We start from the raw sequence: 23,872 nt of genomic DNA, 5'->3' as shown, positions 1-23,872 counted from the left end.
TAGGTTAAGTAATTTGTGAGGACATATTGTAATGATCCGGAGGGAACCATTTTAGTAATAGCTTTCCTTTAGCTTTGTCTGGAGTTCATGATATGTTAAGAAGAGTTTAAGAATTTCCCTTTGTAGTCTTAAGGTAAGTGAGCTTAATTCTTAGGTTTTGCAAGCAAATTGTAATAGGTCTTCCATCTAGTACTTGAGAATGTCTCTAAACTCTTGGATATATGCATGTATTGGTAGATAATATCTTGATTTCTCATGACACATCTAACAAGATTTTTCTATCATGTTTAAAATGTTGTCCAAAATAAGTACATGTAACATTTGGATGGTAAGTGTATGGAAGTAAGCTAGTTTTCAAACAAACTATCACAAATAATTAGGAAAAATAAATCACAAATTAAAATTTTGGCATACGTATAAAAAAAGCATGTGGTTTAAATTCATTGTAGGAATAAATATATTGTATGGTGTTTTTCTTGTGTTCACTACATCATTTTCATTAAAAATTGGAACTACGCATAGCTTAAGAAAACAACCTATTGTTTCACTCAATTATTCTCTGAACTTTGAATCTTTGAATTCATTATCAATTACAAGAAGTTCAAATGATGCAACATCTAGCTGCATGATAGCAAGACATACTTTAAGTTGTGTAATTTATTGAAATAAATTCTCTTTCCTATTTATCTCCTAAGAAAGTATATTGAGCATTAGAAATATGACAATAATAAATAAGATTAAGGCTATTGTAAACCTAACTAAATAGACTATCATATAGAGCCATGAGACCACTTTTCCCAACAACAACACATGGTTCTCCATCAAGTTCCACCTATGGTTTTTGGAGATCTACAAAACTATTCAATATTGTAGATATTAATGTCAATATAATAGGGATGCCAACACAGCCACATTAAATATGAATATGAGCATTATATAGGAAAGAAAAGCATGTTGAACAATGTCAACTATGCATTTCAACACACATTCAAAAATTTCTCTAAACATGTAAGAAGAGTTACTGCACTATTGATCAAAACATTGCTTCAACCAAGTAAATACACTTTGGTCTATGTCACAAACAATATCACCCTCTCTTGATAAGATATCTAATCTTTTCTGAATAAAAGAACTAAGATTTGGTTTTAAATTCTATGCACTATATTTTTGAGGTGATTGTAGAGCATTATAAACAAATACTTTTGTAGGACATTTCTCCCCTCTTTCCTTAGCGATGTGCTAAACAACCAACAAAAACTTGCCACACTACTCATAGAGATCAAAAAAATACTCAAGCTCATTCTTTTTTCCTCTTGCAAGTTCTCCTTGTTCAATTACAATAAAAGGGTGTTCTCTTTTACTATCTTCACCATCTTATCCAAACTCTTTTGAGCACCTTCTCCTCTTCTATTTACAAGAATTTTTTGATCTTAGATTGGTTTTGACAAGTGTCAACACACTTAAACCATTTACTTAGTTCATGCTAAACTAGTAATACATGTCGAGTTACAATGAGTGTCAAGTGACTCATGTGCTGAGTGAACTCAAGTACTGAGTAGATAGACCATGCTGAGTCAATTCAAGAGCTAAGTAAATAGTAGATGCCGATTAGTTTAGATGTCGAGCCAAAAGTAGAACTATAATGTATGTCAAGCATCAAAGACTTCATATGCCAAGTGAGATAGTTTGGACATACTTTTTTGTAATGGAACAAACAACTATGTAAAACATTTTTGAGCCAACTTAAGGATATATTTTGATCTTTTAGAGATAAGGATGAATCTATATGTTGATTTCCTATGCAATTGCATGTAGCCAATTAGAAAATTGGAAGGTTTAAGCAAAAAAAGGATGAATCTTAGATGTAGTTTCATAGCTAACACTAAGCCACCAAAGTCTTCTTAAGGAGGACAATGCCCTAAATTTTAACAATAATGAGAACAGTGCACAAGGGCTGAATGATCGAATTGGAAGAGTGAACAAGCTAGTTTGGAGAGCATTCAAGGTGACTTAGCAGTAAGAGTGAATTGTAGAATCAGTTAAGTAAAGAATAAAGGATAGAGAAGGATACAACATTGATGCATCAAATCATGAAGGATCAATCAGAGATTGGATAGAGGTGATATGTTATTAGGCAAGCTAGTGCCAATCATAGAATCTATGCTGAGACATTTTGACAGGTGATTTCAATTAAATCTCTTAACAGAGTAGTCCTAATAGGTTGTATGAAATCCTTTAACAGGGTGCTTACTTAATTGTAAGTTGAAGTCCTCTAACTAGGTACACTTCTAATAGGGTGTTAAAATCCTCTAACAAGGTTGGACTTAATAGTCTTTGTAAGCCTTTAACAGGGCAGGCCTTTCATAAGGAAAATCACGATCCATGGTCAAACCATTGTAACCTTAATTGGATACACTTTATTATTGTAGTAGTGAAGATTTGTGGGTGTCATCCTTGCCCTAGTTTACCTTCTCACTTGGAGGGTTTCTGGGTAATCATATATGGTGTTATGTGCATGTTTGATTATATGTTTACATGATTGATGCATATGTTTTACATGTTGTTTCAATTTATTAATGCATGTAATGGATGAATGTTGAAAGTTTAATAGGTCCAAGTTTAAACTCTTGATTCTTCACCCCCCCCCCCCCCACCTCCAAGAAGTTTACTCTCTTCCCATTTGTAAATCCAACAATTGGTCAGAGCCTAGTTCTCTAAAAGAGAAGCTTTCTAGCTTAGAGGGAAGATCTTGAAATGGAACTCTACAAGCTAGGAAAGACTATTAAGAACTAGGAGATTGAAATAAATCTCATACTACATCAATTGAATGAGGTAAGAGAGGAACTAAAGAAATCCTTGAAGAGAAGGAAAGAGATTGCTATTGTAGAGAATGGCACACTATACAAATAGATAGACACCACCAAGCTATTTGCAGGTAGTAACTCCAATGAATTTGATGTAGAATTTGTAGATCTAATGGAAAAGAATAGAATCCAAGCTAAGGAAATCAAAAATCTCAAGTTGGAGCAAGAATCGCAAGCTATACTGCTATGTGAGGTGACTGAACATAAGAAGAAAGCCATGGAAGACAAAGCCAAGATTGAAGAAGACAAAAGAATTCTGGCAAATAGATTGGAAGAAAAGTCCACAGAGTTAACAAAGATCTCCAACATGCAATTGGATACTCTAAGTCAAATGATGAATGCCAACTTTGAATTGAATGTGAAGGACATTGACATTACCACATTGAAGTTGTAGAATGAACAATTGCAAAATGACCTAAAAAGAGAAAAGGAATTTGCTGAAAGTTTCAGCAAGCCAAATGAAGCCATCAAATAATTTGAGCAATTACTGAGATCCGCTAGATCCAACAAAGACACATCAAGATTGGGCTACACAAGCATTGAATAAGGAGCATCATCTAAAGTTGTTGAAAAGAGGAACATCAAAGGTAAGAACTCCAAACCTAATTGTCATAATTGTGGAAAGAAAGGACATGCTACTAATGTGTGTAGGAGTAACAATTCAAATCAAAATGTCATGCCTAAGAACATGACTCATTGTCATAAATGCAACAAAAAAGGTCATCAGGCACATGAATGTAGAACTAGGACCATGCAAAAAGAAAGGTTTGAAGGATATTGCTACAACTATCAGAAGTATGGACACAAAGCCTTTGAATGCAGATCCAAATCCATGTGGTCATCAAACAAGCCAACAAAGGTAAGAATCTATAGAAACTCTTATAATTGGGATTACAATACAAGATATAGCTATCACTCTTGTCAAGAATATGGACATGTTCTATAGAATTGTATTAGAACACACTTTAGGGGTAATTACAAAAAATGGTGAATCAAACTACATGTTTTAGCTATTTGAAGACTGGTCACATTAGTAAGCATTGTCTAGCTAGGTCAAAGGCACAAAGTTGTGAATTTGATAAAGGCAAAGGCAAGGTAGATGTTGAACACATCAGAGATTAGATGAACAAAATATGGAAAAAGAAAGATTCTTGCAGCACATCAAATGCAAAAGGGATCACTTCACCCAATGGGTCAAGTGATCACACCTCATCAAACTAGACAATCAAGAGGTATGTGGGACTAATATTCAAGTGAAATATCATACGTCGGTTCCAAAAAGGGCAATAGTAATGAAAAAACTACATTAGCATAAAAAAAGATGCAAGATGTCATTATAAATTCAAGTTAAATCTTTAAAGTTTTCATGTTGTTGTCGAGCATGAAATATCTCCTGTGTATGTCAACTTCTAAACTATCTAGTTGATGTCAAGTTTGTAGTGGCTACCAAGTGATGGTAATACTAATGGATGCCAAGTGATTCTAAAATTGAGTTGATGTCGAGTTTATAGCTGTATGATCATTTTTTTACTCATTATTCATCATTTTGAATTCAAGAAAAGAGTGTGTAGAGTGAAAAGCAATTTAGAAACTTGTTCACACCATTTGAGAAGAATTTTACAATGATCTTACACTAGTTCTCTAAATTTTACAAGGTATTTATCACAAGCTAAGCTACACTATTTTAATTTTCATAAACCCTAGTTTGACAAATGGCATATAGTTCAAAAAAAGTAGAAGGGAAAGAGGTTTTAAATGTTTAGTTTGTCAATAACGAAGTCAAATAACCTATATTCAAGGCCACCCCTAACATAGCATACAAACAAGATCCTTTAGGAACCTTATCTATGATCTTGCTAAATGTCATAATGGTACAAGATGTAAGGAGATGTTATGGACTTAGAAATAAGAGAAGTGTATGATAGATTATGTGAAAATGGTATTTTAAAGGAAGAATATAAAATCATTGAAAAGAAGGGTTTGACATGTGCCAAATACATGATGGATCCATATGATTAGAAGGTGGACCAATTAAGATCACCAAGAGGATAATTCATAGGATTAATGGCTACCCAACCATAGATCGGCCCAAGACTCTGAGGAGTGATTCCAAGGAAGTGATAGAGAAAAACATAGGGGAAAAATGGAACAAAAGAGGCATGACAATAGATACTATTACTAATCCATTGTTAAACTTTGATGTTAGGGTAATTTTTCACAAATTCTATCAATCTAGTAGACTAAATAGTGTACCATGTATTGTAGTAGAGATTGGCTACAAGATTGTGAAGAAAGATCATACTTATGATCTGGCTGAGCTTCAACTACAACAATTGATGGAAAATCTTGGAGCAATCAGAAAGACCAAGAGTGCCCAATGTAAATTTGGTTCAATCCTAGTCTATATATTCTTCTATGTGCAAAATATTTTCCCCTCCTTTGGTATAATAAGATGGAAAATAAATAGTTCAATTGTAGTGCAAATCAATAAATTTATTGAATAGATGGGAGAAAATTTTGAATCATTAATGACAAGTTATTTTGAAAATTTTAAAAAGTCAATGAAGAAAAGAATGAGAATACATGTTTCATTGGTTGAAAAATATTAAAGTGATATATGTTTTCTAGTTGATGCTAATTTCACCTTTGTACAAGCTACCACACCAAGGGTCAGATGGTTAAGGCCACTTGGATATGAGATTAATGTTGATGAAATATCAATAGCAATAACTACACTCCTAGTAGAGGAAATTGACAAGATTGCTAAAATCTTTAAGAATTATGATGTAATGAAATAAAAGATTGAAATAGATTTGAAAAATACCTCCACACTTAGGAAGAAAGATAAGCTGGTAAAGAAGATAAAGGCTAAATTTGGTGAAGGTACAGGTGAGGAAGAAGAGGAAGAAGATGAAGAGGATGAAGAAGAAGAACAAGCACAAACACAAGAACCTCTTGCATTGACTCAAGGCATGGGAGAGGATAAAGAGGAGGAAATAGAAGGTGCCAAGGAAGAAGAATTTGAGGAAGCACACACACATATCAAGCCAAAGAAGAGAAAGGCTAAGACACAACTAGTGGCTAAGGCAAAGAAAACTATTAAACCTAGCCAAGCCAAGCCAAGTGCACCTACCACTAGAGCCAACATACATGCCACATTACAAAAGGCCAAGGAGAAATCCAAACAAATAGAGCTAGGAGGTCAAATGAAAAAGAAGCAAAGAAGAAAATATGTCGCACAACCAGATTCAGATGAAGAAAGGACTAAATCGAATGACATAAGCCAATTCAAAGTGGTAAGTCACAAACCACTTTCAAATATTGAAAATTTGTGTGAAAATGTTAAGAATAATGCAGATTTGTCTAGATTAAAGTATATTTATTTCAAGAAACTTGAGAAAGAATAATAGAACTTAGTGGAAGAATCCCTATATGCAATGATGTCTAAATTTAAGAGTACACCATTAGAATTTTCCAACTCAGTAGAAAAAATGGCATTATTGTTTAAATTTGGAAAAACAAATAAGGGAAACCATCTTAGCCCAAGTAATCCCATAACTGACAAAAGGGTAGATTGCTAAGGCTACTAAGAAATATGGAGTTAGGTTTACACCTAAGTATAGAGCCTTCAAAATACTTCAAAACAATATTGAAGATGTGATCAAGAAATCTACCCAAATATGGAAATTTATCTATAGGTTAACCACTATAAAACAAGGAGAAGTTAACCTCTTTGAGGGTAAAGATGATGATAAAGATGAAGATGACAAAGAAGATGATGACAAAGAAAAGGATGATAAGGAAGATGATACAATGGGAAAGGAAACTAAAAAATTGACTAATGACAAAGCTACAACTGAACAAAAACAAGATGAACAGAGTGTGTAGAACACACAAGTGCCAAGTGTTAGTCCCTCACATGACACAGTCAAGACTACTAAAATCATTATTGTAAAATATGTCTCTAATCTTTTAGCTTAGAACATAAATCCCTTGACCGTAGAAGACCTAAAGAAGATACTGGTCCAAACAACATTGCATGCTAAGTTATGTGATAATCTAGTTTTGGTTAGTATAGATGAGCTCTAAAAGGCAGTAACTGATGTCACAAGGGCTAAAGTGAATCCACAAGAACCACCTTCTACCATCCCTTTAGTTACTCATGTATAACCTTTGACCCAAAAAATAATAGATGTATCTACTAAGGTTGATGCATCTGTTAAAGTTGACACAATGGAGCAAAGGTAGACTGAAGAAGAAGAAAAAGATAGTACACTTGGAGAATAGGAATCAAGACAGATAGATTCCTCTGTACTTGAAGCACAAGGACAAGGTGTTCTTCAAGTCATTGTATTAGACAAGAAAAAATTTGAAGAAAGTGAACAAACACCTAAGATAAAGGAGCAAAAAGCCATCCAGGCATTGGTAACTCTACCTACATCTAGCACTTCTCCTACAAAATTTCTTCAAAAGCTAAGCACATAAGCTATACGATTGCAAATCTCAGTACCATGCTCAAGCTCTTCAAAATTTGAAAAGGTAATTCACTATGGTGATATCACTCCTGATGAAGAGATTATTATTCCCAAGTTTGATTATGATATAATGACATTAGATCAAATAAGCATTTTGCAACAAGCTTTAGAGAAGAAAAAGAATCAAGAAATGCTTAGGAGAGAACACAAGAAGAGGCAAGCACTTCAAGACATAAAAGACATCTTTCTAGATGCATTCAACCTGCCAACTCTTGAAGATACCAAGCTACTACTAGAGAAATTGTTAGACATAGTGGAAAAGGTCAACAATGAAGACATTGAGACTAATGCAACACTTTTAGAGTGGTCTAAAAATAATTTCCAAAGCAAGGTAAATGAAAAGATATCTAGTGATTTACCACTTACTCAAGTTGCATTGGAAAAAAAGGTTGAGGATGTGAAGAAGGTACTTGAAAATATATTCTCATTGTACACAAAATTGTGTGACCCTACACTCTTCACCCAAGGAACCAAACATCATATTCTGAGCTTGCAGAGAAATCTAAACATATTAGGTACAAGGCTACCTCAAAACCCTGCTCAAAGTGAGAAGCATTTTATACATTGCTTCAAACATAAAGTTAATTAGCTATGCAAATAGTAGAAGAGGCTAATGTAAGAGCCAAATTGACATGTATTCAGGCATCCCTTACCCCACACATGGAAATATTACACAAGGAACTAGGTTATGCAAAAACTATACTAAAGAAAGACCCCAATTTTTCAACTCTAGATGGCCTAGTACAACTTGCTACAAAACTTGCTATCCAAATCAAGTCATTGGATGTTGCATGTGACAACTAGGATGTAGCTCTTAAAATCATAATGGAGGTCCATAAATAATTTTTGGACAAACACACTATACATGTATAGACTATTTGACACAAGTGTCAAAAAAAAGGGAGAATAAATTGGACATTGGGACATTGGGGAAGATAAAGAAGAGATAAAGCAAGAAGAAGAGAATAAAGAAAGGGGGAGTAGAGAATAAAAGCAAGGAAGAAATAACAAAGGGAAAGCCTAGTAATAAAGTTATATCATTGGGGTGATGTACATTTTGAGATATTTTGAGATTGATTTTTGAAAGCAAAAGTAGTAAATAGATATAGATATCTGATGCGAGAGCATCTTGGGTGTAAGGGCAATCTTGGATCACTCAAAAATATTTTATTTTTAGTCTTTTCTATTTTAATAAGGACTAGAAGATAGGGTGGTTACTATTTATGAAAACTTGCTATTTTTAGTAAGTTTGTCATATGAGCTCAGAATGTTCTCATTTTATATAGGAAGGTTCATTTTAAAGATATAAGCCTACCATAAAAATATCATTGTTCTAGCTTAAGTATCAAAGAAGTTATTGTAGATTTTTAGTGGAACAATTTGCAAAAAAAAATTCAAGCTCACCATTGGAGGCCTTAGAGTGCCTAGATGAGGTCTAAAAACTTGACAAAAGGGTGCAAGTTTTATTTTGATCGTGTAGATCACGAGCTAGCATTTTGGAAAAGTGGTTATAATAGCCAATCGGAGCAACGATTCATGAGTTTTGGCCTTCCGAAGTTGGGCTACCCAAAACTTTTAAAATAATTGTCAAAGATGTATTTGGCTGACTCTATATGTTTTGTTAGGGTCTGTCGGCACTAGGTATTAAGATTGAGAATCTAGAACCTTTCCAAGTGGCATAAAATTTCCTATTTAAGAAAGCCTCGAATATTGTCTAGGACAACTTTGGGTGATAGTTTGTAGCTTGTCTTGCAAATTATTGTACTAAAGGTTGCCATGTGGGTTAGCATATTATACTTATGAATTCTATAATTCCACATTTGCAGCGCAAATAAGAAGTTGATATTTTTTTCTTGCATTTTTTATTATTTCTATTATGAGTTTATGGTATTAAGGGGAGCACCCTACATCAAATGGTATCAAAGCTAGAGTTCTTGACTGTGTGGACAGATCACTAATTGTGAGGCAATTTGCACCAGGACTGTGGTTGGGCTGAGTGTCTAGACAGATCATTGATTGTGAGGTAGTTTGCACTCTAGTTTCAGTGGAAGTGCAAAAATGCCTCCATGAAGAGAGCGTGGTGGAAGATCTATAGGGGTTACACCTAAGGGTTTTCAAGCCCTCCAAAGGAAAAATGCAACCATTGGAAGAACAAATGCAAAGTGGAATAAATCTTTATATAAGAGATGAAATCAAGGATGAGGATGAAGTAGAAGAAAATGCCGAAGTAGAGGCAGTTCTAAATCTAGATGAAGAGATGATTTTTAGGGCCATCTCCAAGATTGGAAGAAGACCTAATTTTGAGGTTCCCACATTTTTAAGAAATCTTAATCTAGAGGAGTTGATTGATTGGATCAATGAACTAGAGAAGTACTTTGAGTATGAAGATATTGATGATCCTGATAGGGTCAAGTTAGTAAAGGAAAAACTAAAGGGACATGCAAAGATCTGGTGGCAAGAGGTTTAGTTGAAGCAAAATAGAAAAGGAAAGGACAAAATCACCAGATGTGATTAGATGAAAGATAAACTGAAGCAATAATTCATTCTTGTGGATTATGAATTTGATCTATTGAAGAAGATGCAAGGGTTGAAGCAAGTGCAAAAATATATTTGTGTATATCGAAGAGTTCTACTAAGTTCTCATTAGAACCAGCCATGCAAAAGATGATAAGGAGAAAGCCATGTGTTATCTTAATCGGTTAAGGCCCAGCATTTAGGATGAGATAAGTTAGGTTTGAATGAGTAGTATTGAAAATGAATACTAGTTTTCCCTAAGAGTTATGGAGAAACTAAGCAAAAATTTTGATAATAAGAAAAATGGAAGAGGTCGCAGTGGAAGATCTGGTGGATGATCTTATGGTGGTCATAATGATGATCAAAAGAAAAAGGATGTGTCTAGAAATAGCAGTTAGAACTACAGGGGAAAAATTTTAAATCATTTCCATGATTAGAATAATAGAGATTAGAGAGGGAGAAGTAGAGGACAAAGATCTGGAAGAGGAGGCTTTTGTGGAAAATGTTTTCACTACGAAGAAGAAGGGCATGGAGCATTTGAATGTATAGATAGATCAAAGAACAAAGAAGGGATAGATCAAAGAATAGAAGGTCAGGAAAGAGTTGCACATGTTGATGAAGATGCTAGATCCTCACATTCTAAAGATGAAGAAAGAGGAGAAATCCTAGTTAACTAAAGAGTCCTGCTAAGTGGTGAGAATGAACTTGAGCAAAGAAGGAGCTTGTTTTGCACAAGGCATAGATGTGAAGATAAGTGTTGTGATGTGATCATTGATGATGAAAGTATTGACAATTTGGCATCAAAAAAAATGGTCACCAAGTTGAAGCTGAAGAGGTAGAAATACTCGCATCCATACCATATTGCTTGGGTGCAAGATGACCACAAGGTCATGGTCAATGAGGAGTTCTCAGTGAAGTTAAGGATTGGAAGCTACCAGGATGAGGTACTATGTGATATAATATGTATGGATATATGTCATATGTTTTTGGGTAGGCCATGGAAATTCAACAACCATGTTGTACATGATGGGTGAGAAAATACCTACACTCTAACTAAGGATGGAGTGAAACATAAGTTGAAGTCATTGAAGGATAAAGAGGAAAAGGTATGTAGTGCTACCAGAATATGTTTTTTTGATGGAAAAGAGTTTCTTAAAGGTATGAAAGATGAGCATATGTGTTTTTCTATAATTCTTAAAGATAGTAAAGAAGAAGTTGAGGTACCTATAGAAGTTGCAGATATGTTGGAAGATTTTTCTAATATTGTATCAAATAATGTACTTGAAGGATAAGTTGAGTGAAGAAAAGTTGTTGATAAACCTGAAGAAGTATAGTTTTGTAAAGAAAGAGTTGGTGTATTTGGGATTTGTAGTCTCAGGAGAAGGTCTAAAAATGGACCCAAAGAAAGTGAAGGCTATCCTCAAATGGCCTACTCCAAGAAGTGTGACAGAGGTAAGATCTTTTTATGGACTGGCTACATTTTACAGAAAGTTCATAAGAAGTTTTAGCAATATTTGTGGACCCTTAACTAAAATAATGAGAGGGGATAGGAAAGATTTTAAGTGGACTATAGGAGTAGATAAGAGTTTTAATCTGTTGAAACAAAAAGTTACTGAGTAGCCTATTTTAGCACTTCCTCATTTTAACAAGGTGTTCCAAGTAGACTGTGATGCTCATGGTACTGTAATAGGACCTATTTTGAGTCAAGAAGATAGACCTGTTGCTTACTTCAGTGAGAAGTTGAATGATGCAAAAAGAAAATATTTTGTTTATCATTAGGAATTTTATGCTATAGTTCAAGCATTGAAGAAGTGGAGACACTATCTTCTTTCCAAGGATTTTGTTTTGTATACTGATCATCAAGCTTTGCAATATTTGAATAGTTGAGGAAAATTGAACCAAAGGCATTTAAAGTGGGTTGCATTTTTAAAGAGTTATACATCTATTTTGAACCACATGAGTGGAAAGTCTAAAAAAGTTGCAGATGCTCTTAGTAGAAGATAACTTTTGCTAACAATAATGTAGATAGAGGGGGTTGGGTTCAAGGAACTTATTACATTGTATCCAAATGATCCTAATTTTGGTGAAGTATGGAAAGCTTGTATAGAACCTGTTACACTTGACAAGACAAAGTGGTTGGATTTTATGATCTAGGATAATATGTTATTCAAAGGAAACCAAATGTGCATTCCCAGAAGTTCAATGAGAGAGAATTTCATCAAGGAGAAGCATAGTGGAGGATTGGTTGGACAGTTTGGCAAAGATAAAACTATAGCTTTGGTTGCTGAAAATTACTGCTTGCCACAATTATAGCAAGATGTGATGAAGTTTGTAGAAAGCTGTAGAGTATGTCAAATGGTGAAAGGAGTGAAGCAGAATACAGAGTTGTATCAGCCATTACCTGTACCAGAGAAGCCATGGGAGGATATCAGCATGGATTTTGTTCTCGGATTACCAAGGACACAACATGGGCATGATTCTATTTTTGTGGTGGTTGACACATTTTCAAAGATGGCACATTTTATTCCTTGCAAGAAGATTGGTGATTGTGTTCATGTAGCAGAGTTGTTTTTTAGAGAAGTGGTGAGATTACATGGTCTGCCAAAGAGTATAGTTTTAGATTGAGATACTAAATTTGTTGGGTATTTCTCGCATACATTGTGGAAGAACTTGAAGATAGATTTGAAGTTCATCTCATCACATCATCCACACATTGATGGATAGACATAAGTTGTGAATCATGGTTTGGGAAACTTGCTAACATTCTTGGTTGGAGATAAACCAAAAGGATGGGATATGATTTTACCACAAGAAGAATTTGCATATAATAATTCTATCAATAGGAGTACTAGTAAATCACCATTCTAGATTGTATATAGGAGTAGTCCCAGAAGTGCTTCTGAATTGAGGTAGTTGGATAAAGAAGAAATAAGTAGTGCTGAAGCAGAAGATTTTGCTAAACATTTGAAAAATGTTCATGAGGAGGTAAGGAAGCACATCATAAATTTGAATACACAATATAAGGCTACGGTAGATGTGAAAAGGAGATATAAGGAATTTTAGATTAGAGATGAAGTCATGGTTCATTTGAGATAGGAGCATTTTCTAGTGGGTACATATAACAAGCTGAAGATGAAGAAGTTTGGACCATGCTAAATAGTGAAAAGGCATGATTATGGAAATGTGTATGAAGTGGAGTTGCCTTTTGAATTGAATATTTCACTAGTTTTTATTATTTCAAATTTGATAGAATATTATGAAGGAGGTGATGGAGATGAAGTTGTAGAAGCGCAGTGGAGTATTCTAGCAGCTAGTTCAGCTACATAGGAGATTAAGGAGTAGATAGTTGTATTGGCAAAAGCATTAAAAAAAAACTTATGAAGAATATCTAGTCAAATGGAGAGGGAGGCCAGTTGATGATTCATCATGGCTAACAAAGAAGGAGGTTAACCATCTTGGTTTTCCTCTAAACACCTGAGATGTGACAGGGTCACTTCTCAAATTACCTTGGGTGTTTGATGTAGGAGTATCCTAGGTGTAAGGGTAATCTTGCATCACCAAAAAATATTTTATTTTCAATTTTTTCTATTTTAATAAGGACTAGTAGATAGGGTGGTTACTATTTATGGGAACTTGCTATTTTTAGTAAGTTTTTCATATGAGTTCAGAATGTTCTCATTTTTTGTAGGAAGGTTCATTTTAAAGATATAAGCCTACCATAAAAATCTCATTGCTCCAACTTAAGTATCAGAGAAGTTATTGTGGATTTTTGGTGGAAAATTTTGTAGAAAAATCTTCAAGCTCACCATTTTAGGCCTTAGAGTGCCCGGATGAGGCCCAAAAACTTGAAAGAAGTCGCAAGAGTTGTTTCAGGCCTATAGATCAGGAGCTGGCATTTCTAAAAAATGGTTATAATAGCCAATCGGAGCAACGATTTGCGAGTTATGACCTTCTAAAGTTGGTCTACCCAAAACTTCTAAAATAATTGTCAAAGATGTATTCAGCCGACTCTATATGTTTTGTTAGGGTCTGTGGGCCCTAAGTATTAAGTTTGAGCATCTAGAACCTTCCTGAGTGAAATAAAACTACCTATTTAAGAAAGCCCTAAACATTGTTTAGGACATCTCTAGGTGATAGTTCATAGCTTCTCTTGCAAATTATTGTACTAAACGTGCCTATGTGGGTTAGGATATTGTAGTTATGAATTCTATAATTCTATATTTTTGGCACAAATAAGAAGTCCATATTTTTTTCTTGCATTTATTTTTGTTTCTTTGTTTCTATTATGAGTTTATGGTATTAAGGCGAGCACCCTACATCAAGTGATATTAGAGCTAGAGTTCTTGAGTGTGTGGATAGATCACTGATTGTGAGGTAGTTTGCACTAGGGTTTTAGTGGAAGCACAAAAATGCCTCCACAAAGAAAGTGTGGTGGTAGAGCTATAGGGGTTACACCTGAGGGTTTTCAAGCCCTCCAAATGAAAATGCAAGCATTGGAAGAACAAATGTGAAGATGAATAAATCTTCCTATAAGAGATGAAAGTGACAATGAGGATGAAGTAGAAGAAAATGCTGGAGTAGAGGCAGTTCTAAATCCAAAGGAAGAGAGGCTTTTTAGGGCCATCTCCAAGATTGGAAAAAGACCTAAGTTTGAGGTTCCAACATTTTTGAAAAATATAAATCTAGAGGAGTTTATCGATTGGATCAATGAACTAGAGGAGTACTTTGAGTATGAAGATATTGATGATCCTGATAGGGTCAAGTTTATGAAGGAAAAATTGAAGGGACATGCAAAGATATGGTGGCAGGAGGTTTAGTTTGAGCAAAATAGAAAGGAAAAAATCACCATATGGGATTAGATGAAAGATAAAATGAAGTGACAATTCATTCCTATGGATTATGAGCTGTATCTATTGAAGAAGATGCAATAGTTGAAGCAAGTGGGAAATTTTGATCATGAGTATACCAAAGAGTTCTACCGAGTTCTCATTAGAACTAGCCATGTAGAAGCTGATAAGGAAAAAGTCACCCATTATCTTAATGGGTTAAGGCCCAACATTTAGGATGAGCTAAGTCTAGTTTGAATGAGAAATATTGAGGAGGCATAACAGTTTTCCCTAAGAGTTGAGGAGAAACTAAGCAAGAATTTTGATGATAAGAATAGTGGAAGAGGTCTCAGTGGAAGATCTGGTGGATGATCTTATGGTGGTCATAATGATGATCAAAAGAACAAGGATGAGGCTAGAAGTAGTAGTCAAAACCAAAGGGGAAACAATTTCAATCATTTTCATGATTAGAATAATAGAGATCAGAGAGGGAGAGGTAGAGGACAAGGATTTGGAAGAGGAGGCTTCTGTGGAAAATGTTTTCACTGCGAAGAAGGGCATAGAACATTTGAATGTACGTAGTGCCAAGGAATTACAAATTCAAGAATAGAAAGTCATTTGAGAGTTGCACATGTTGATGAAGATGCCAGATCCTCACATTCTTAAGATGCTAAAAGAGGAGAAGTCCTAGTTAACTGAAGAGTCCTACTGAGTGGTGAGAATGAACCTAAGCAAAGAAGGAGCTTGTTTTACACAAGATACAAATGTGAAGATAAGTGTTATGATGTGATCATTGATGGTGGAAGTACTAAAAATCTAGTGCCAAAAATGATGGTCACCAAGTTGAAGCTGAAGAGGTAGAAACACCTATATCCATACTATATTGCTTGGGTGCAAGATGACCACAAGGTCATGGTCAATGAGCAGTGCTCAATGAAGTTCAAGATTGGAAGCTATCAGGATGAGGTACAATGTGATATCATACCTATGGATATATGTCATATGTTGTTGGGTAGGTCATGGCAATTTGATAGGCATGTTTTACATGATGGGTGAGAAAATACCTACACTCTAACTAAGGATAGAGTAAAACATAAGTCAAAGCCATTGAAGGATAAAGAAGAAAAGGTATGTAGTCCACCTCTTTTTTATTCTCTTAAGTCCACCTCACTTTTTGCACCCTTTTCTCCTTTAATCCCCCTTGGTCTCGCTTGATCTGTGTACTATTTCATTCTTACATCCTCTCATCCTGATGATAGATCATAGAGTGTGATCCAAAATGTTGATGCTAAAAAAACAAATACAATCGAATCCAAAAGAAAAAATTATAGTCTAATAAATTGTGGAAATCTAATAATATTGAAGGTATTAGTGCTACCAAAATCTATTTTTTTGATGGAAAAGAGTTTATTAAAGGTATGAAACATGAGCATATGCGTTTTGCTATAATTCCTAAAGATAGTAAAGAAGAAGTAGAGGAAGTACCTACAAAAGTTGTAGATATGTTGGAAGAGTTTTATGATATTGTATCAGATAATGTACCTAATGGATTGCCCCTAATGAGGAAGATCAACCACTAGATGGATTTGGTTCTAGGAGCCAATTTTACAAACAAGGTAGTGTATAGAATGACACCAACAAAAAGTGAAGAGTTAAATAGGAAATTTCATGAGTTGTTGCAAAAGGGGTTGATTTGAGAGAGTCTAAGTCCATGTGTCGTACTAGTAGTGTTAGCACCAAAGAAGAATAGAGAATGGAGGATGTGCACATACTCTTGAGCTATCAAAAAGATCACCAGCAAGTATATATTTCCTTTGCCAAGGATGGATGATATTATGGACTGTTTGAGTAGAGTTCAGTATTTCACAAAGATAGATCTGAAGAGTGGGTACCATCAAATTCATATCAGAGAAGGAGATGAGTTGAAGATTGTTTTCATGACAAGGGAAGGACTATATGAGTGGTTAGTCATGCCTTTTGGGCTAACCAATGCACTAAGCACTTTCATGAGGCTCATGAATGAGGTACTGAAGGAGTTTCTAGGTAAGTTTGTCATTGTTTTCCTATATGATATATTGATCTTTAGTAAGACATTAGAGGAGCATTCAATTTATATTTGCAAGGAGTTTGATAAATTGAGGGAAGAAAAGTTGTTTATAAACCTGAAGAAGAGTAGTTTTGTAAAGAAAGAGTTGGTGTATTTGGGATATGTAGTCTTAGGAGAAGGTCTAAAAATGGACCCAAAGAAAGTGAAGGCTATCCTCAAATGGCCTACTCCAAGGAGTATGACAGAGGTAAGATCTTTTCATGGACTGGCTACATTTTATAGAAAGTTCATAAGAATTTTTAGTAGTATTTGTGGACCCTTGACTGAAATAATAAGAGGGAATAGGAAAGATTTTAAGTGGACTATAGGAGAAGATAAGAGTTTTAATCGGTTGAAATAGAAAGTTACTAAGCAACCTGTTTTAGCACTTCCTAATTTTAACAAGGTGTTTCAAGTAGACTGTGATTAAGTGGTACTACAATAGGAGCTATTTTGAGTCAAGAATGTAGACTTGTTGCTTATTTTAGTGAGAAGTTTAATGATGAAAAAATAAAATATTCTATTTATGATCAAGAATTTTATGCTATAGTTCAAGAATTTAAGAAGTGGAGACACTATCTTCTTCCCAAGGAGTTTGTTTTGTATATTGATCATCAAGCTTTGTAATATTTGAATAGTTGAGGAAAATTAAACAAATTTTATTTAAAGTGGGTTGAGTTTTTTCAAAGTTATACATTTTTTTTGAGCCACAAGAGTCGGAAGTCTAACAAAGTTGTAGATACTCTTAGTAGAAGACAACTTTTGCTGATAGAAATGTAGATAGAGGTGGTTGGGTTCAAGGAACTCAATACATTGTATCTAGATGATCTTGATTTCAGTGAAGCATGAAAAGCTTGTACAAAACTTGTTACACTTGACAAGAAAAAGTGGTTGGATTCCATGATCCAAGATAATATGTTGTTCAAAGGAAGCCAATTGTGCATTCCCAAAAGTTCAATGAGTAAGAATCTCATCAAAGAGAAGCATAGTGGAGGATTGGCTAGACATTTTAGTAGAGTTAAAACTATAGCTTTTGTTGCTAAAAATTACTATTGGCCATAGTTGTAGGAAGATGTTATGAAATTTGTAGGAAGTTGCAGAGTATGTCAAATGGCGAAAGGAGTGAAGCAAAATACAGGGTTGTATTAGCCATTACCTGTACTAGAGAAGCTGTGGGAGGATATCAGCATGGATTTTGTTCTTATATTGCCAAGGACACAGTACGAGCATGATTCTATTTTTGTGGTGGTTGATAAGTTTTCAAATATGGCACATTTTATTCCTTGCAAGAAGACTAGTGATGTTGTTCATGTAGTAGAGTTGTTTTTCAGAGAAGTGGTGAGATTACATGGTCTACCAAAGAGTATAGTTTTTAGATCAAGATACCAAATTTGTTGTTTATTTCTGGTGTACATTGTGGAAGAATTTGAAGATAGATTTGAAGTTTAGTTCATAACATCATCCATAGATTGATGCATAGACAGAAATTGTGAATCACAATTCGGGAAACTTGCTGAGATGCTTAGTTAGAGATAAACCAAAAGGATGGGATATGATTTTACCATAGGAAAAAAATTTATATAATAATTCTATCAATAAGAGTACTTGTAAATCATCATTCTAGATTGTATATGGGAGTAGTCCTAGATATTCTTTTCAATTGAGGCAATTAGATAGAGGAGAAATAAGTAGTGTTGAAGCAAAAGATTTTGCTAAACATTTGAAGAACATCCATGAGGAGGTAAGGAAGTACATCATAAAGATAAATACATAGTATATGGCTAAGGTATATGTGAAAAGGAGATATAAGGAATTTTAGATTGGAGATGAATTCATGGTTCATTTGAGAAAGGAGCATTTTCTAGTGGGTACATATAATAAGCTGAAGATGAAGAAGTTTGTACTGTGCCAAATAGTGATAAGGCATGATTCTAGAAATGTGTATGAAGTGGAATTGCCTACTAAATTGAATATTTCACTAATATTTAATATTTTAGATTTGATAGAGTATTATGAAGGAGGTGATAGAGATGAATTTGTAGAAGTGCAGTGGAGTATTCTAGTAGCTAGTTAGGCTATGCAGGAGATTGAGGAGATACTAGACAGTTGTATTTGCCAAAGTACTAGAAACAAAAATTATGAGGAATATCTGGTCAAATGGAAAGGGAGGCCAGTTGAGGATTCATCATGGCTAGCAAAGAAGAAGGTTAACCATCTTGGTTTTCCTTTAAACACTTGAGATGTGACAGGGTCACTTCTCAAATTACCTTCGGTGTCTGATGTAGGAGCATCCTGGGTGTAAGGAAAATCTTGCATCACCCAAAAATATTTAATTTTTAGTCTTTTCTATTTTAATAAGGACTAAGGACTAGTAGACAGGGTGGTTACTATTTATGGGAACTTTCTATTTTTAGTAAGTTTTTCATATGAGCTCAAAGTGTTCTCATTTTCTATAGAAAGGTTCATTTTAAAGATATAAGCCTACCATAAAATCTCATTGCTCTAGCTTAAGTATTGGAGAAGTTATTGCAGATTTTTGTGGAACAATTTGTAGAAAAATCTAAAGGCTCACCATTGGAGGCCTTACAATGCCCAGATGGGGTCCAAAAACTTGACGAAAGGGCACAAGCATTATTTCAAGCCTGTAGATCAGGAGTTGGCATTTATGAAAAGTAGTTATAATAGCTAATCCAAGCAACGGTTCATGAGTTATGGCCTTTCAAAGTTGGGCTACCCAAAATATCTAAAATAATTGTCAAAGATGTATTTGACCAACTCTATATGTTTTTTTAGGGTCTGTCGGCCCTAGGTATTAAGTTTGAGCATCTAGAACCTTCCTAGGTGGCATAAAATTGCTTATTTAAGAAAGGCCTAAACATTGTCTATGATAACTCTAGGTGATAGTTTGTATCTTGTCTTGCAAATTATTGTACTGAAGGCATCCATGTGGGTGAGCATATTTTACTTATGAATTCTATAATTCTGCATTTGTGGTGCAAATAAGAAGTCCATATTTTGTTCTCACATTTGTTGTTGTTTCTTTGTTTTTGTTATGAGTTTATGGTATTAAGGGGAGTGCCCTACATCAATATCAGCTATGAAATAGCATATCAGATGAAAGGGTATTAGATAAATTGCATTGAAGTCAGAGAGAAGCAAAGATTATGGATACAAAATAGACACATTAACTCAGGGTGGGGTTATGAATTTTAAGGTATATAGGTTATTACAAAATTTTGAAATTTTTGAAGTTTTGTATATATAAGCCAAGCCATGGATATGTTATGCTTGAGAAATTAAGTAGAACATTGTATATTTAAGTGTTTTTGACACTCATGTCTAAGGGGGAGATTGTTGATCTCAGATTGGTTTTGACAAGTGAGTGTCAACAAACTTAAACCATTTACTCAGTTCATGCCAAACTAGTAATACATGTTGAGTTACAATGAGTGTCGAGTCACTCATGTTCTGAGTGAACTCAATTACCAAGTAGATAGACCATGTCAAATGGATTCAAGAGCCAAGTAAATAATAGATGCTGAGTCAGAAGTAGAAATGCAATGCATGCCAAGCATTAGAGACTTCGTATACCGAGTGAGATAGTTTGGACATATTTGTTTGTAATGGCACAAACAACTATGTAAAACATTTTTGAGCCAACTTAATGATAGATTTCAATCTTTTAGAGATAAGGATTAATCTATATGCTAACTCACTATGCAATTTCATGCAGCTAATCAAAAAAATGGAAGGTTTAAGTGGAAAAATGGATGAATCTTAGCTATAGATTCATACCTATCTCTAAGCCACCAAAGTCTTCTTAAGGAGGACAATGCCCTAAATTTTAACAATAATGAGAACAATGCACACGAGCTGAATGATCAAATTGGAAGAGAAAACAAGACTTTTTGGAGAGCATTCAAGGTGACTTAGCAGTAAGAGTGAATTACATAATCAGTTAAGTAAAGGATAGAGGATAGAGAAGGATACATCATTGATACATCAGATTGTGAAAGATCAATCATAGATTGGATAGAGGTGATATGTTATTAGGAAAGCTAGTGCCAATCACAGGATCTATGCTAAGACATTTTGACAGGTGCTTTTAGTTAAATCTCTTAATAGAGTAGTCCTAACAGGCTATATGAAATCCTTTAACAAGGTGCTTACTTAATTGTAAGTCAAAGTCCTCTAACCAGGCACACTTCTAATAGGGTGTTAAAATTGTCTAACAAGGTGGGACTTAATAGTCTTTTTAAGCCTTTATTAGGGTAAGCCTTTCATAGGGCAGATCATGATTCATGGTCAAACCATTGTAACCTTAATTGGATACACTTTATTGTTGTAGTAGTGAAGATTTGTGGGTGTCATCCCAGTTTTACCTTCTCACTTGGAGGGTTTTTGGGTAATCATATATGGTGTTATTTGTCTATTTGATTACATGTTTACATGATTGTTGCATATGTTTTACATGTTGTTTTAGTTTATTAATGCATGTGATGGATGAATGGTGAAAGTTTAATAGGTCCAAGTTTAAACTCCTGATTCACTCCTAGAAGTTTACTCTCTTCCCACTTGTAAATCTGACAACATTGAGTTTTTGATCACTGCAATAGTTTTTATTATTAGGTAGTGTCATTAGCCCACTCACTGCACTACTCAAACAACCAGCATTTTGGGGTAGCAACACATGATCATTTCATGTATTCAGGTTCAACATATAGTTATTCTGTGAAAGAATCATAATGTTATCATCATCAAGTTCTTCCACTAAAAGAACTATACCAACAACCCAACTAAGTTATCATCATATGATCTAATAGACCCTTACAATCCATATATAGTCCTTCTCTTCACCAAATATTAGAAAGAACCGATAAATCAAAGAATACATTTCATATAGAATGATAAAACTTAGAAGCTATTGAATCTTTCCCACTTCACCACTAAACATTGTTCATGTCACATATGTATCAGATTTAATTACTAAAGTGTATCAAATTTCCACAATCTATACTAGATAATTATTTTCTCTTCTTAAATAGATAGTGAGATAGTTTTTAGTATTAGTGTTCATCATAGTACATGATTCATAATCAAAATGTCTTTTCTCATGATGTATAAGACATCCTAAAGTAGATCTGAAATGCCAATGCTAAAAACTATCACAAAACTTATCCTAGAAGAGAAAATTACCATATTTGACACTATCAGAGAAGACAAGTTTTAAAACCCATTAAAGATATGAAGCATAAAAAATAATTTCATCTTTACAAACAATGCAACAATGGTACTTAGAATAATATGAACAATGAAATAGTTCCTAGTTCTCATTTTATTGGAAGAGTGATTACAAGAAACTATTTCTACACAAAGGTATATACAATGCTACAAGTGTCTACTATTTTTATAGCTTTAGAGGCTACCTACTAATATGATCTAAATTATGAATTTTTGAGGAGAATATCTAGAGGCAAACATGAGGAAAATGTGGACACTAGAGTACAAAATAGTATTCTTAGAAGAACAAACTACAACTATGATGTGCAACTGTGTAATTGATTAATTTATCAAGAACATATGCGTCCCCCAAAGGAAAAAAAAGCACAAAATAGAGTAAGAAAGCATCTATATATGTACACAAAAACCAAGTATAATGATAACTCTTCCATTCAAACATATGTACCAATGGATAGGCACAAATTACCTTCCTAAGACAGTGTGTCTAAGTAATTCTCATCACTCTTGTATTGTTTTCCATCCATGACAACAAAGAGTTCCATATGCCTCTTCCTCTCTGCTTCATCAAGCCTTCTCCTTTCTACCCTAATTGTAGATTTAATGCCATATTTCTCTCCAACAAGAGGATCAAGGCTATATATTTCAGCCATGATCCTAACAAAATCATCCAGCTCTTGCTTAGTCAAATTGACCAACATGTTGGTAGTGAAACCCATCTAAACGATCTTGTTCAGCATTATGCATCTCAATCGATTGACTTGCCCCAAGGACTTAATGATAACCTATTGTTAATCAATCTCTGCCAGAACTGAGAGATGATAGAAAAATATAAATGTAATTTCTTTTGATAATAGAAGGGTCAACAAATTTTGGTGTGAAATACTCTTTTGTTGTAGAGATAAGAATAGAAGTATTCGATACCATTTAATTACTTTTCCATGCATATGCTAGTTAGTGTATTTCTTACGAGTTAGATTGGAAATATGAAGACAAATAAAGCTTTGTTTCTCTTTTTTATTTAATGAACTGACAAAGTAATCAGAGAACTAATAAAGTTAGAAGGAATATTTTTGTCATGACTTCATATCATTTCATCCTGCATTTTATTCATGCTATAAGTTTTCATAATCAATTGCGTTGATTCATAAGATGTGTGAATTTTTTGAGTTGATCTCATTTCAAGACCAACCCATTGCTTGAGTTATTCCTACCTAGGTCTAACTTGGTTTACCTCTTCTATTCTCTGGTGAAGAACAAGCCATTGTAGGATTAGAAACAAACAAATTCTTTGAAAATCACCTACAAGGGAGCTACACCTATAATTCAGAGGGAAATTAGTTATCAAGTAACATTTTCCCAACTGTTGTATTCAATTGTTCTTCAATTATTTGGCCATTTTGAGAGTTATTAAAGAGAGAACAATCTATTTACCAAAATGATGGTAATATGTTTGGTAGGCATGGAAGTAGCCTAGTTATAGAGTTTGGTAATAAGAATGTATTAACACCTATTCCTTGCATCAAAATTCAAAGCAAGTTAAAAAGTGGTTACCAAAAAAATATGTTTCTTTTACCAAAAAAAATATGTCTCTCTAAGAGATTGTAACTTTACTTTCCAAGTCTTGAGTCTTCAAATTTTTGGGGTCTCCATCTCCAAGAGTGTAATACAAGACATTGTCACTAAGTTCCTTAATAAAATTGATTGAAAGAAAAAATGCATTTGTAGTGCTTATTAGTTAGTTTCCTAGCTCTCACAAGCATCAGAATGTTAAAATTTTGTGCTTGGAAAAAAAGGGATTTCTCAACA

General features: G+C 34.2%; 1 pseudogene; it reads right to left on the bottom strand.

The window, feature by feature from the left end:
* Positions 1-552: 552 nt before the first annotated feature.
* LOC149542515 (floricaula/leafy-like protein) lies at positions 553-22,782 on the bottom strand (annotated as a pseudogene).
* Positions 22,783-23,872: the final 1,090 nt, after the last annotated feature.

Source organism: Cupressus sempervirens, chromosome 8 (assembly GCF_028749045.1).
Source record: "Cupressus sempervirens isolate cs-2001-9-10 chromosome 8, ASM2874904v1, whole genome shotgun sequence".
Lineage (NCBI taxonomy): Eukaryota > Viridiplantae > Streptophyta > Pinopsida > Cupressales > Cupressaceae > Cupressus > Cupressus sempervirens.
Note: the sequence above shows the minus strand (reverse complement) of the source record. Positions and strands in the feature narration are given on the sequence as shown.